The 14884-nt window shown below is 37.7% G+C and overlaps 1 protein-coding gene across 2 annotated transcripts in view; it reads right to left on the bottom strand.

The window, feature by feature from the left end:
* Positions 1-7306, bottom strand: part of pdgfbb (platelet-derived growth factor beta polypeptide b) — a 34120-nt gene extending 26814 nt beyond the window's left edge. Inside the window, exons 1-4 of one of the 2 annotated variants that reach the window (XM_055194585.2) lie at positions 7035-7306; positions 3939-3993; positions 351-536; positions 171-268 (exon numbers count right to left, since the gene is read on the bottom strand). The gene's annotated coding sequence lies outside the window, so the exon portion shown is untranslated. Of the gene's footprint in view, positions 1-170; positions 269-350; positions 537-3938; positions 3994-7028 lie in introns of both variants that reach the window. The other variant, XM_055194584.2, reaches the window with a different exon arrangement.
* Between the last annotated feature and the right edge of the window lie 7578 nt (positions 7307-14884).

Raw genomic sequence — 14884 nt, 5'->3', positions numbered from 1 at the left:
AACAACAACTGTCTGACTGACATGTGAAGCGATTAATCGGTTTTGTTACCATGTGCCGATTTATTTGAGATACAGTATAGTGTACCACAATAATAGACAAATAAAATCTTGACTCTAAGCGTAACTTGGATGATGGGTGTCTCCGATAAAAGTAACGCTTTCTAACATACCCGTGTTTGCTAGATGCACTGGATGCAAAGCTTTGAATCTTGGAAGATGAACATAGCTTGATCTTAGAGGTGTCGACGAGATGTCAACACAAAGCAGTCTGCAAGACAATCCAACATAGAGCTAATGTAAGTATATTTGAAGATAAAGAAACACAGCATTTAGTTTACAGAGGGACTTACAGGTGCGTACAGTACATCACGGTTGTATTTCCTCCTTGACGTCATGTCCCGCACTTCATTTTGTCTTTCCTGTTTGCACAACAACTTCCTGTGACTTGTCCCTATATCTGCTCTATGACAGCACGTTCTTGTGTGCTTAGTCAGCTAGTCAATATGATCAGAGGCGAACACAGATATGGTCAATACCTGGAATGAAACACAAAAAAGCAAATGAAGAGTTTGGTTCCAAAATGTAATAAATCCATTTTGACTAATTTCAGTAAAAATGTGATTTCTATACTAAGAAAGTGACAAGATAAAAACCACCATTTTCTGTTACAAACTTTCACATAGCATCTTTAGGTTAAAAAAAATAAAAAAATCAGATCCATAATTTATTAGATAAAAACTGATTATTTTTTTCCACAAAATGCAATAAATCCTAAAGTTATTTTTTTTAATGCTATAGATCTATTGAATCAATATATAAATGTACATTCATATTTTCCATTTTATATTTATTTAGTTGACTAGTGGTATCCACTGATTAAAAAAATAAACATTAATGTCATTAATCAAAACACTTACTTTGTCATATTAAGAACACTGTCATTGCTACTGTTGGGACATCATCGCTTAACTTTTTTTGACAACGATCAGCTGTAAAATGTTTTGGTCCTGCTCGATTTTCGTTGACTTCGAGTAAAATAATGGAAAGTTTTTCATAAGATCCCCTGGGGTCAATGTGTTAAGGTCTTTAGCATGACAGAAACTTGATGCTATCGTGTGAGAACAAGCAACAGCCGACATTTTTCCGTCTCCCGAGTGCCTCTCGCATAAATTATTAGATTTTAATGGCTTACGTTTGTTTCCCGTCAAAGAAACCCACCACAGGTTTAGCGATGCCATCAAATTATTATTTTGTTTTTGTTTGTTTGTTGATCACGAAGTATAAGATGAGGAAAACTAGGATTCCGTGTATTCAACGCGCTGCCATTATTGTTTACAATGCGTAGAATGGTGCGCTGTGATTGGTTGAGTGGATTTATTGCATTCTGCAGAAAATGAGGAGTGGTGTTTATTGCGCTTTGGAAAAAAGGGAGAAAAGATGACAGAATAACACGACGAATATCGGATTTTGCGTAAAATTAAGAATTTACTTTTTTAATACTGACCTGATACAATACTGATTTTGGCGGTAACTCAAAAAAAAATTAAATGCCGTTTATCGCGTTTTGGAACCAAACTCTAAAAAGATAGAGGCAGATTATTAAAGTTTATAGTAATTTAACTCATTACTCATTCTGTGAAAATATATCTTTGATATCTTTAATATTGACTGAGTAAAGTCATGTCAAAGATTGAAATCAATGTGAAATAAATGACTGAAAACAACTTAAGCTCACAATCTCAATATTACATTATGAGACTGTTTCCTGAATTTCACAGACAGGGTCACATATTAAATGAGATATGCTGTTCTTGATGAACAACATAGTAGTCTACCAGTTAGATTAATACTGACCAGTATAAATATGGACTAATGCTGATTAAAGCTGTTATTTTCAGCAGTAGGCTGAGGAGTGATTAATAAGAAAGAGAGACGACTAAGAAATATACTGATTTGACTGTCTGAGGAAGGCCATGGAGACGTTAACTGGCATCAGGGCAGGGCTCTCTCACTTTTCCTCTGTGGTCTTACTGAGTTCAAACACAAAGCAAATTGTATGTGAAACAATGCTAGCTGTCTGACCGTCTGAGGAAAGTGGGCAGAGAAGCCTTGACTGGGCTAGTTTGGACTAACATGACCCTGAGATGTCCAGAAAATAGTGTTTAATTCAGCAAAATGTAACACAATACAGTGTAAAATATAATCTCCAGACATCTTGGATACTGTATTTATGTGAAATTCATGTGACAAAAAATTCACACTGACCATACAGTGGTTGTCAAATTAACTTTTATTTCTGAATTAAAATAAATGTAATTTGATTTAATGTTCGCACTCATGTTAAAATGATGTATGATTAGCTGCCACCAACTTACTGTAGATTTTACATTTATGTTATTTATTGGCAATAGTTTGTTCAAAGTTTAATGAACATAAAACATTTTCAGTCTTTATCTTCTACAGTAAGTTACTGGCAACCAGCTGCATAATTACAGCAAATTTTTTACAATGTACGTATTTCTCAGAAGAAAAATCCCACCAGTAATCTGCATCTAATGAATATTAAAAAAAATCTAATTAATATGTATTTCCGATTGGTGCTTGGCTCGAGTAGAAAGACATTTAATCCAAGCATTTTACAAAGAAATACATCACCCTTTTGGCAAATTAACCATGGTTTTGTTATAGTAAAAGTATAGTTATTATGTTTTTGTACTTTGTTTTTTGTACATTGATATTAATTTGTAAAATCATGGTTTCACTACAAAAAAATCAGGGTTAAAGGTCCAGTGTGTAAATTTTAGCGCCATCTAGTGGTGAGGTTACGAATTGCAAGCAACAGATCAGTCCACTGCCCAACCCTCACTTTTGAAATGCATAAAGAAGCTACGATAGCCACCATTTCATTGTCGAAGACAACTTCGTAAAAAGGTTTGTCCGTTAAGGGCTTCTGTAGAAACATGGCGGGACAAAATGGTGACTTCCATGTAAGGGGACCCTCGGCCTATGTAGATAAAAACGTCTCATTCTAAGGTTATAAAAACATAACGGTTCATTTTAAAAGGTCTTTATACACCCCTGACAATATAGTTTTGTATATTATTTTGCATTTCTTTCAAGAGATCCTTCTAAAAATTACACACTGCACCTTTAACTATGGTTGTTGTAGCAAAACCATGGTAAATTTGTGGTAATCATATGTGACCCTGAACCACAAAACCAGTCAAAAAGGTCAATGAAAGCTTAATAAATAAGCTTTCCATTGATTTATGGTTTGTTATTATAGGACAACATTTGGTCGAGATACAACTATTTGAAAATCTGGAATAGGGTGCACGAATATCAAAATATTGAGAAAATCGCCTTTAAAGTAGTCCAAAGGAAGTCCTTAGCAACACATATTATTAATGATAAAAACACTTTTGATACATTTACAGTGCAAAATTGATAAAATATCTTCATGAATCATGATCTTCACTTAATATCCTAATGATTTATGGCATTAAAAAATGTATAATTTCGACCATACAATTTGTTGTTGGCTATTGCTACATTTTGCTAAATATACCTGTGCAACTTATGACTGCTTTTGTGGTCCAGGGTCACAAATTTTTTGTTTTGTTTGTAATTAAGCAATGGTTATCTTTCGCATGGAGGATATTTCAATCTGTACTCATTAGGCATCCCTGAAAACATGCTTTTGTTTTTCCTATGATCTTTTGCACCTTAACATGTTGAATCTCTATACATGTAGGAGCTGGATGCAAGTACCGTAGTAAAAGCATGCTAGCATCAAAATCAACCAAATAATGTCGTCTCTCTCTCTCTCTGCTCTCTTCCCTTACTTGGCTTGTCATCCAACAATAACACATCATGCAGGCTTCCTGAGTGTTAGGGGAACAATAGGAGGATAACTTTGATGGCGTGTGCGAATTTACCGTAGGAGTGCTTTTATCTTGGCCCGTAATCTCCTGCAGAGCATTGAGAAGGTTTCTGAAACAAGCAACACATTCATTTATCAGATGCATTTCTGAATGAAGTAAATCTTTGGATACCTCTTTAAAAGGATGTTTCTATTAATCTTCTAACACTGAAAAAGTGGGGCAGTGGAGCTTATGTTAAATTGACAACGCCACAATTCACGTCTATACTGCACTGCTGATGGTAATAGCTACTTTAGGAACATTTAAAGTTAGCTAGCTATCTGAAACTCTTGTTAAGCTGCTGAAATACTGACAAACCCATTTAGGATGAACTGCAACCAATAAGAGTAATTCTTGTTTGACAAAATAAGCTTCTTTCTTGGGGTGACCTGGGTAGTGTACTTGTCAAGAGACACACTAAATAAAATATACTACCACTTTAAAAAACACAGCACATCATGTCAGACAGAAAACTCATGTCAGAATGTACGACCACCTGAAAAATATGTGTTAAAAAGTAAAGAAGGAGCTCTTGCCAGGCAGAAAGTAAATGTCAGGATGTACTGCTGCCTACATTGTTTGAACACCCTTCCAGTTGTAAAAAAAAAAATAGTTGGCCTGGTCAATTTGAATGCAGCATATTAATACATCCCTATCTTTTTTCAATGCGTACACTTAATCTTTGTACAGCGTGTCGTGAATGTGTTAGCATTTAGCTTAGCCCCATTCATTCCTTAGGATCCAAACAGGGATGAATTTAGAAGCCACCAAACACTTCCATGTTTTCCCTATTTAAAGGACAAGTTTGGTATTTTACACTTAAAGCCCTGTTTTCAGATTGTTTATGATGAAATAGAACGGTTTTGACTGAAATTTGGACATATGATGCTGGCCCGAGAATTTTTGGGTGTTTGTTGTATTACCCACCACCTCTACAATGGCTTTATAGGTGCACAGGAACAATCCTTCCTAAAATGCATTAAACTTTCGTTTACAAAGACGTGAAACTCACCGAGTGGTCAGGGGTGTTCACTGATATGCTCACACAAAAATCGCTGCAAAAGATGCTTTCAAACAGGTTTTATCGTAGTTTTTGTCCAACTACATTGACTTGTATTAGATGTGCTGTGATACGATATTACTCCGCGCCGGGAACTTTGTTTGTATTCATGCAATTGGCAAAGGCGGATTATCACCACCAACTGGGCTGGAGTGTCTATTATTCAAGCTCTCAACGGAAGAATGTACGGGTGTGAGGCGTTTGGGAAAATAGGTCCACAAGTTTACAACGAAGGCTAAAACACCTGTTGGAAAGCATCTTTTGCAGCGATTTTTGTGTGAGCATATCAGTAAACAACCCTGACCACTCGGTGAGTTTCACGTCTTTGTAAACGAAATTTTAATGCATTTTAGGAAGAATTGTTCCAGTGCACCTATGCACCTATTGTAGAGGTGGGGGCTGATACAACAGAAACCGAAAAATCGGGCCAGCATCATATGTCCACATTTCAGTCAAAACCATTCTTTTTCATCATAAACAATCTCAAAACAGGGCTTTAAGTGTAAAATACCGAACTTGTCCTTTAAAGACTGTTGCATGAGTAGTTACACGTGTAAGTATGGTGGCACAAAATAAAAAGTGGGATTTTTTAAGCGGATAAAAAAATCACCACTTTTTATTTTGTGCCACCATACTAACTTGTGTAACTACTCATTTAAATGGGGAAAACATGGAAATGTTTGGTGGCTTCTAAGGGTGTTTTCACATATAGTTCATTTTTAAAGAACAAAACCCAGTTCACTAAAAGTGAACCAGAAAAGGAACTAGCTGAATGTGACTTCAGTCCTTTTGGTGTTCACAATACAGTTTTTTTTTGGTCCTCTTCAGAACTGAAGTGATCTCAGACCCTTTCTTGTTTACGTCACAACTTCATAAGAACTCAGACCCCAGCTTTCTGTAGAGCAGTTGATTTTGATACAACGTCAAAATGTCACACGAAGCCGACCGGGAATTCATTGATTTCACATCTCAAAGAAATTAAACCACAAAAGAACCCAAAAGCGAACTGTACTCAGATCACCTCCGGGCGTCCGAGATCACTTGGTTTGTTCACATATACACCCTGAACTGCTCAGAGAGCGTTTGGAGGGATAGGGGTGAAAACACCCTAAATTCATCCCTGTTTGGATCGTAAGGAATGAATGGGGCTAGGCTAAATGCTAACACATTTACGACACGCTGTACAAAGATTATATGCACCCATTGAAAAAAGATAGGTATGTATTAATTCATCTAAGTTTAGGTAAGAACATAGTAAAATATTGAAAAACAGTGGTGTTTTCCTTTAAGGTATACATATTTTTATATACATATTTTATACAACCAAACTCCTGCTCAAAGACTACAAGATGCATGAATGTTTTGGTCACCTTTACATAGAGTAGTAGCAGGGCTCAACATAAAAGACTACCCGATGGCCCGGGGCCAGCGTGAGAGACGCTTGGGCTAGTAAATAGTATTGTTATATTACATGTATCCAATTACATTTGACTTTTAAATTATTATTTTAAATATGTGACATTCAAATATTTTTTTTGTGGGGTCAGTGAAAATTTTGGCAGAGCAAGTGAAAACCTGGGCCAGTATAAAAAATTATTTGCGTTGAGTAGAAAAACCTCATCCATGCATTTACTCTTCAAACCTTACTAATTCTCTGAATGGATAGATCAAAGTCCCTTTAGGATGTTTGTAACGCCTCCGAGCAGTTATTTCAGTCATGCAAGAATAAAGTCCTATCTACTTGAATGGGGAAAGACAGATATCTCTAAAAGCATGTTCTGTTTTAGAAAGATGCCAAACCCATTAAACTATTATTTCAAAAGAACCCCCAAACCTTGACACCTTTACTTAAAAGCACAATTAGTAACTTTGGCAGCTGGCAAACTGTTAAGCCTTGTGCAAAATCCTTTGACATGAGAAAACTCTTAAGGATACTATGAGTTCAGTTTTGTTTAGTTTAGGATTGTGTTAATACATCGAGTCAATCTGGTTGTACAGTGACTTAAAGTCACTTTAGCTGGCAGTAGACAAGGATAAAGACTCACACATACAGATCTAGGAGCAGTTCATCTTTGTCATCTTTGAGCTGGAGCCTCATACAGCAGACAATGGAGGACTTCAAATTCACAGAGTCCTTCTGAAGTGTCAGACATAAACTCTCTCTCTCTCTTTCTCTAAAGTTCGGTCTCTCTTCCCATCAATGCCTTCATTTATTCCTGAAGACACAGGGTATTTCCTGGGTCATCATTGTGTTGGTATCCAGGTTGCCAATAGCAACAGCCCCATCGTCTCTCCCACTCTCTGACTCTTGTGTCTTTTGTCCATACATCTGATCTGACAGAGAGAGACAGAGAGGAAAACAGAAAAAAGTGAAACAGTGAGTGGGCAATGAAGAGTGTCAGAATTAGTCACGCAAATACCACCGAACACAAGTGCACCCCCTGTTGGTGGAGCAGAGAGTGTGGGGCAGTGGGTGTATTGTGTGAAATGGATTGCGAGGGGAATTTGCAGGTGGACATGAAGTCACACTGTGCCAAAATTCTTTGTCAAATCACATCACTTGGCCTCTCAAAGCCTCTCTCATGTTTCTTCATTCCTACAAAACATTTCTTCCAGAAATTTAAGGATGATTTAATAATTAACAATTCAATTAGAGATTCAATTAGATATTAATTCCAAACTGGGAGCTGGCTGCATCCAACCACGGTCTTTCTTATCCGTCAATCCCCTTAAATATCAATTATGTTTCCAGATTTCTAACAACCTCATCCCGGCCAAGATTCAACTCTCTCTAGCTTTTGCTCACCTAACTCTCTCCTGGTCTTTCTCTCTTGAACAGAGGAAACTGCAATACAATGATAACAGGTCTGAATACAATAGACTGAGAGCACATTCACACCGACAAGCCAAGTTTAGCTCAGAAAGGTCAACACACAAACACATACACAAACTTCTGTTGCGTTATTCTGAACATATTCTCAAACATCATCCTTATTCTCCTAAAGTGCTCCTGTATAGCTCAGTGGTAGAGCATTGCAAAAGGTCAAGGGTTTGAACACACACACACTGATAAAACATGTATACATTGTAATGCATGGTAAGTCGCTTTGAATTAAAGCATTTACCTATGCATAAATATAAATGTAAAAAGAGTGGAGCTTGTCTTTGGACACGGGATGAAAGTTTGCATGATGTCGGTAGTTTGTAGCCTGGGACTGATAAACTCTATATTCATACTAATTTACAATTTATCAAAATGTCACTGGTTCAAATCTGTCTTTTGCCAACCATATATTCTCCCATTTCCTATCACATATATTATCAAATAGGGGTTTTCATTTTGAATAAAAATGAAGAAAATGTTTGAAAAGTGGAAATAAAGTGCCTAACGATTGTATATTAAAAACTAAAGTATTTATTAGGAAGGGTTAGAGGGGTCCGTGCATGGAGGGCTTTTGTTCTCCTAATAATGCAGCATCCGTTTAATAATTTAAAAGTCGCAATGAAATTGAAATGAAAACTTTTGGAATATTATAGTATTTTACAAAAGACTTATCTGTGAGCTTCATTATTTTGTGCCCTCATATTCCCTCATATTCTTCAATCAAAAACGCTAAAACTCCCTTGCTTTGAAACGATCTCCCTTTACTTCCAGTCACAAGGTATGGCAGGTGGGCGGGGCCTGAGAAAAGATTGCAGCAGTTATCAAGTAGCAGCAACCCAACTTCAAACGATCCGATCAGTTCTCGATGGACCACACTTATTTCCACCCCTGCCTTTTTTTAATTTCAGAGGCCGTTTCACTTGGATATACATCACGACGGGAAAAATAAGACAATCGCTACTTCCGTTTCATGGCGACTTTTAAAATAATTTACAGTCTATGTGTAACATGTTGCGCAGATTATAGATGAAACTGGATCTATGTGCAGATTAAAAGTTTAATAAATCCAAAAGACAAACATAATCCATGACGTGAAATGGGAATCCAAACAAAAACTAGTGATTTCAGGCGATTTCGAAGCAGTTCTCATGAAGCCTCAAAACATTTATGAATCTGTTGTTTCAAATCATTGGTTCAGAGCATGTTTCACATTGGCTAAGTAGCCATTATTTTAGCAAACAAGGCTTCTTTATTCGAAACGTTTAGAAAATCCAATGGTTCACCACTAGGAGTCTATTATGGTTAGGCAAACTCGGGTCAGTTATTTTATTATGCAAGTTCATAAAACATTCATCTTTTAGACTAATAACGCTTTCTTTTAAAAATACAAAAAGACTTTTACGTTATGGCTTTAAGTTAAATAATAAATTTTTCCTAAAAACATATTTTTTGCAATTAATGTGTAAAAAAAAGAGTAAATGTCTGGATTGAGATCTTGTTGCTTTTACAACATTTTCACCAGCAGGTGGCGTCATATAGACCCCTTCAAGGTTTGTAAACATTGAATGACTATTGGGTGCGCACGCAGCATGGTCAAACTGTTCATACCATTTAGGCTTTCTAGTTTAATCTAACAGGGCTGAAAAATTATGACTTACCTCAAATGAAGTGAGCACTACAAACACAAGCCTCTTTGATATTTGCATTGTTCCAGTCTGCACGTTAATTGCTTGCAGTCGCAGATGTTGTATTTTTTTGTTTTTGAGATTCTGCACGATTCTGCATTTTTGACGATACCGAATAATACGCAACTCAATCTGCTGTAATGGCTTTTCTGACCCCGACATGCGCAGTGTGAACCGCCTGTGACGTGAACCGTGAAGGGGTCTATTAACTCTTTCCCCGCCATTGACGAGATATCTCGTCAATCAAGATAAAACGAGTATTTCCGTCTTTCCGCAATACCGCTATTATCCACCAGGTGGCGCCCTTCCGCAACTTTTTAAAACCGGAAGTATTGCCCTATGGCAAGCTGCTGCATGTCCGTGTCTGTTTTAAAGATCGCTCTGAATGGGATCTCTATGAAAAGTCCGTCACAAAAATGGAATTATCTCTGCTTTTTGCTCAAAATGTGGTGTTTTTGCAGAAACCTACCCATATTCAAAAGCTGATTACAAAAGAACTACTGAAGGTAGGATGAAACGTTTTTTTTTTGTTTGAAAGCAGAGGGTCTGTTCTTTCATTTGGTATATTGTATGTTTATATATTTGAAGAAGAACATTTTCTGGAAGGCATTAAACTTTTGTGAAAATCATGAAAAACGCTGGCGCTGGCTGGCAACTTTTTTTAAAACTGCTGGCGGTGAAAGAGTTAAGGTCTTTCGAGCGCTTGAGAAATTGGTTCAATTAATTCAATTAAAGTTTCTCCCATCGCTAACAAAAACATAATCCATGACATGAAACTTGGTAAATAAAACAAAACATAAAAAACATGCTGTATAAAGCACTAGTACAATACAATCAACGCAAAAGACAATGGCAACATGAGGGCTAGATATACAGACAATAATCAATGATAACAAGACACACCTGGGCACAATTAGGTAGGGAAACATAAAAATTACAAGGACCATGAACAAGGGCTGTTTCTCAATTCCAAGAACGCAAAGAATGGACTTGCGTCTTCGTGGAGATCGGTCTTGCCAGGCGACCTTGGAAGAACGAACTCGGAAGTTTTGCCGCAATGACTTCTGGGGCGTAAAGCGATTTCAGCAAGTCTGCACTCGATGTATCCTCGATATCAAGAACACATCCGGGTATTTTCATGCGTCCTCTGTCCTTGTGTTCTTGAGAATTGGAATGAACTTCGACCGTTTATGATGACGTAGAGCGAGGACACGAGGACGCAAGATCGCTGAAGAACGCATATTGAGAAACAGCCCAGGACTACAAAACAGACTTGACAAAACCCTTACTCTATGTTATTATTGCATCCCGTTAATCTAAAAAAATAAGGTGTAAATTGTAAATATCAATATAAATATAGCATAATTACTATTTACACTTACTGCAAATGTAATACTTTTATTTATTAAATAATAAAAAATTTCACCTGCTGTAAAAGGCATATCGCTAAGAAAATGTTGATATTGTCACAGTGTAAATACTGTAGCAACTATCGCTGTTTTCTAAGAAATTGTTGAAATATACAGTAGCCAACTATTTAGACTATTATATATTATACAATCGTTATACACCTATAGCACTTGTAGCACAGTCTAACACCTTTAGTTTTGGAACAGACGTTCATCCAGCAAGTTATGAAATGTCACCAGGGTTACATTATACAATAGTTCTTCATGATAACTTTGTTATAACAACATGCTTGAAATTTTCAGTAGCTGTTCCTTAAGGCCTCTGATCCCGGAAAAGGTCATGGTATTCAAAGAAAAAGGTCTAAGTCACAATCATGTAAAGGTTAACACAGACAATGAAAGAACATGTATCTGAAGTTAATAAACTGTTACGACTAAATCCAATATTGTTTTAATGAAATACAATCACCTCTTTATAAAAAAGCCATAAAAATGAACTGAGCTCTTAATGTGCCTTGCATACTTGACAAACATGTCACACTTATTTTTAATCAGTAAGATCCATGTGAAACTCCAACATGCAGCACATCAAGCATAAATGCAAAGAGCCTGGGCCACAGATGTTTCAAAGCGCACATGCAACCTGCGTCCACCACTAAACAAGAGACTGATCTACCCAGAGGACTTTGAAGAACCACATGACCCAAGTCAGAGAACCCAGGAACTTTAGATCTCACTCAGATACACCCATTTGCTGACCTCGGTGAGTAATTACTATTTACGCTGCGGCACAAACCAGCAAAACAGACTTGGTTTGGTTGAGCTGAAATCGGAGTTTGAGTTTAGTTCTGCCGAATTAGATTTTTTATGATAGATCGATTGTTTGAGGATCCACGCACCATCCAGCGAAAAACATCATACTGAAAGATCTAAACATCAAGCCAACAAACAGCAGCATGTGCCAATCTCATGTGTGTGTGGGTGAACAGAAAGGATCTTTATCAGTGACAGCTGTTATATGTATCTGTGTAATTATCTAGATCCATACGCCAACAATCTGTGTGATGTCATTCTATCCGTTACCATATTCAGCACAGTCTCTTTTCACCCGCTCCTGTTTTTCATCTCTTTATGCACCCCACAGTTTGGCACTGTCTGGAGATTTACCCCCCAAAAAACACCATACCTCCCCTTCCTGATGGAATGAGATGAGATGGGCAGAAATTGTGATGGACAAGAAGGTGGAAATCACACAGCAAGTTTAAGCACAAGATATGGTAATGAAATGTTAGGAATGACAACATTCCGATTATTAAAACAGACAATTCTTCCTGAATAAATAACTTCTGACATTTCTAAAGATCTTTTCTGTTTCGCCACAAACAAACACACCTGCTGCTCTCCTCAGATGAACTTTGTGCACCCACATCCCCATCACACACATCTTGTGTTGGTCTGTGTGCGGGGGTCCGGTCTGGCCATTAAGTCTTGTATGATTGTTCTCTAAGAAAGGGCAAAGAGGGCATTTCAGTGTTTCAGAGATGAGGGACTTTTCAGAGTGTGTGTAGGAATGTTGTGCACTTGGCATTTTTGAGCAAAAGGGCAGCTCTTCGTTCAAGGGTGCCAGGGCTTCGGGATGAGATCATGACTGGTGATGCCCACTCGCTGGATACAGAAGCAAGACATTTGACCCCTTTCACCCGCTTCTAACAGCTGGGAAATTCCAGACCTGTTAGATTATAAATCGAGGAGATTAGGGATTTGGGCGTAAATCAGTTTTTTAACGCCTCTGCTTATTTTTTCATAGCTGGAACATTCCAGACTCAACGAAGTTGCATTTTCTGACATTTTGGCTTCATCTTTCTCCGAGCAGGATTTTGGCCTTTTGCTGATAAGCCGTGTGTGTAAAAGGTGGCAGGCAGACCGTTTGCTTTGCAGATAGTGGGCTAGTGCTATTGTTGTCCAGCAGGAGCTGTGCAGAGGATAAGAATAATCTGGAATAACGCAGGCGAGAACAGAGATTATGGTCAAGGTTAAAGTCATGGCAGACCTGGGGCATGATGCACTTTAAAACAATGATAGAACAAACTTACGCTTGGGGGGGGACAGTCGTGCATTACATAAGAACCAGCCAGACTCTGTGCCCTTTAGCAAAATATGGCAGCAATAGCATCCAAAAACCAGAGCCCTTCAGCTTCGCCCCTGAATTAAATGCCTGTTCAGACCATTCAAAGGTCACAGTGATGGCATGTGCAAATTTCACGGTGGATAAAGACTGTGGGGGGAGATCAAGCACAACGCATTAAAGGACCAGTGTGTAGATTTTTAGAGGCAACTAGTGGTGAGACTGTGAATTGCAACCAACAGCTTATGCTGTGTTCAGACCAGCCATGGTAGAGGCGTCAAGCGATTTCAATGTAAAAGACACGTTGAACCGCGTCTGTAGGTCTCGCGGCGTGAATGAGGCTTTTAGTGTGGAGCGGTAGACACGATTCCGCTTTATTTGCGCAAACGCACGAGTTGAAAAATGTTAACTTTGCTGGAAAAACATGCCGCATAAACCAATCAAAACATCCATGTAAGGGGACCAGCGCTGTATGTAGATAAAAAATGTTAACTTTGCTGGAAAAACATGCCGCGTTAACCAACCAAAACATCCATGTAAGGGGACCAGCGCTGTATGTAGATAAAAATGGCTCATTCCAAGGTAATAAAAACAATACAGTTCATTATGTAAGGTCTTTGTACACCACTCATAATATAGTTATGTATATTATATTGCATTTCTTTCAAGAGATCCCTCTAAAAAAATTACACAATGCACCTTTAAATAATCCCATAGGAAAATTTCTCTCTCCAAGTATTAAACATCATTTGAAAAACAATGAGGCTATCCTATAGCAACTTCCCATCAATAAAAGTGTCTTCTAACAAAACATAAAAAGTAGCATCAAAATTCATTCTGGATAAATGACGTTGGTCAAGGTTTGTCCTTCTCTACCCCACATCTAATAACAATTGAAGCTATATACTAACTATTTTTGCAGCGAATATGTCAATGTTTGGACAACAGAATTTCTCAGCTGACCCAAATCCCCCAAAATACACAAACAAAACATGCAGACATGCAAAAGCATACAGATTATAGAATAACACGAATCATAAAAGGACATTTAAATAGAAACAAGAAAGAAATAAGGACTCATTCCCAGGACTTTTCAACATGAAACATTCAAGGTCTTTCCCTTTATCCCCCATCACTGTCTCTCTCTCTCTCTCTCTCTCTCTCTCTCTCTCCACCCATTGAAAGCGAAGTGTGTACAGTATGTGAGAAAGAATGCAGTGTCTTGAGGATCACAGAGAGCTCTCTGCTGCTGTTTCCCACCAGAAAATACAGTCCAGCTCTTTTGAGTCCAAATCCACAACATGGATTAACTTAGTTGACAAAAGCCCAGCTTGAATTAGTTAGCCTATCCACACCAACATTACTGCCCGTTACATATGAACATTTTTATTTTTTATGTGGCTTTTTCTAACAACTTTGACAACACACAAACTGGATACACCTGTCTTGGATGTGAGATCAAATGCAAGCGAGTCATGCAAACTTATTAGGCAATAACCACATGCCCAGAGCTCCCTCTGGTGTTGACGTCATGTACATACAATCGAAAGAAAGCATCTCTAGGATTACAATTTTGCCGCGTAACTCGTCTCAACATGTACATGGATCATACTTTATATCAAGATCTTAAAAATCAGGTTACTTTTCTGAAGTATTTTGCCTAGTGGACAATAAAACGGGGGAATAATCCTGATGGACGGACGCCCAACGTATCAGAGAATGAATTCAAGTTATTAATTAGAAGCAGCACTGTGCTTTAAATCACTCACCATAGCAACCGCATAACAAAATGTCCACA

This window comes from Misgurnus anguillicaudatus, chromosome 19 (assembly GCF_027580225.2).
Source record: "Misgurnus anguillicaudatus chromosome 19, ASM2758022v2, whole genome shotgun sequence".
Taxonomy (NCBI): Eukaryota; Metazoa; Chordata; class Actinopteri; order Cypriniformes; family Cobitidae; genus Misgurnus; species Misgurnus anguillicaudatus.
The sequence above is the reverse complement of the archived record's forward strand: the minus strand, read 5'-3'. Positions and strand labels throughout refer to the sequence as shown.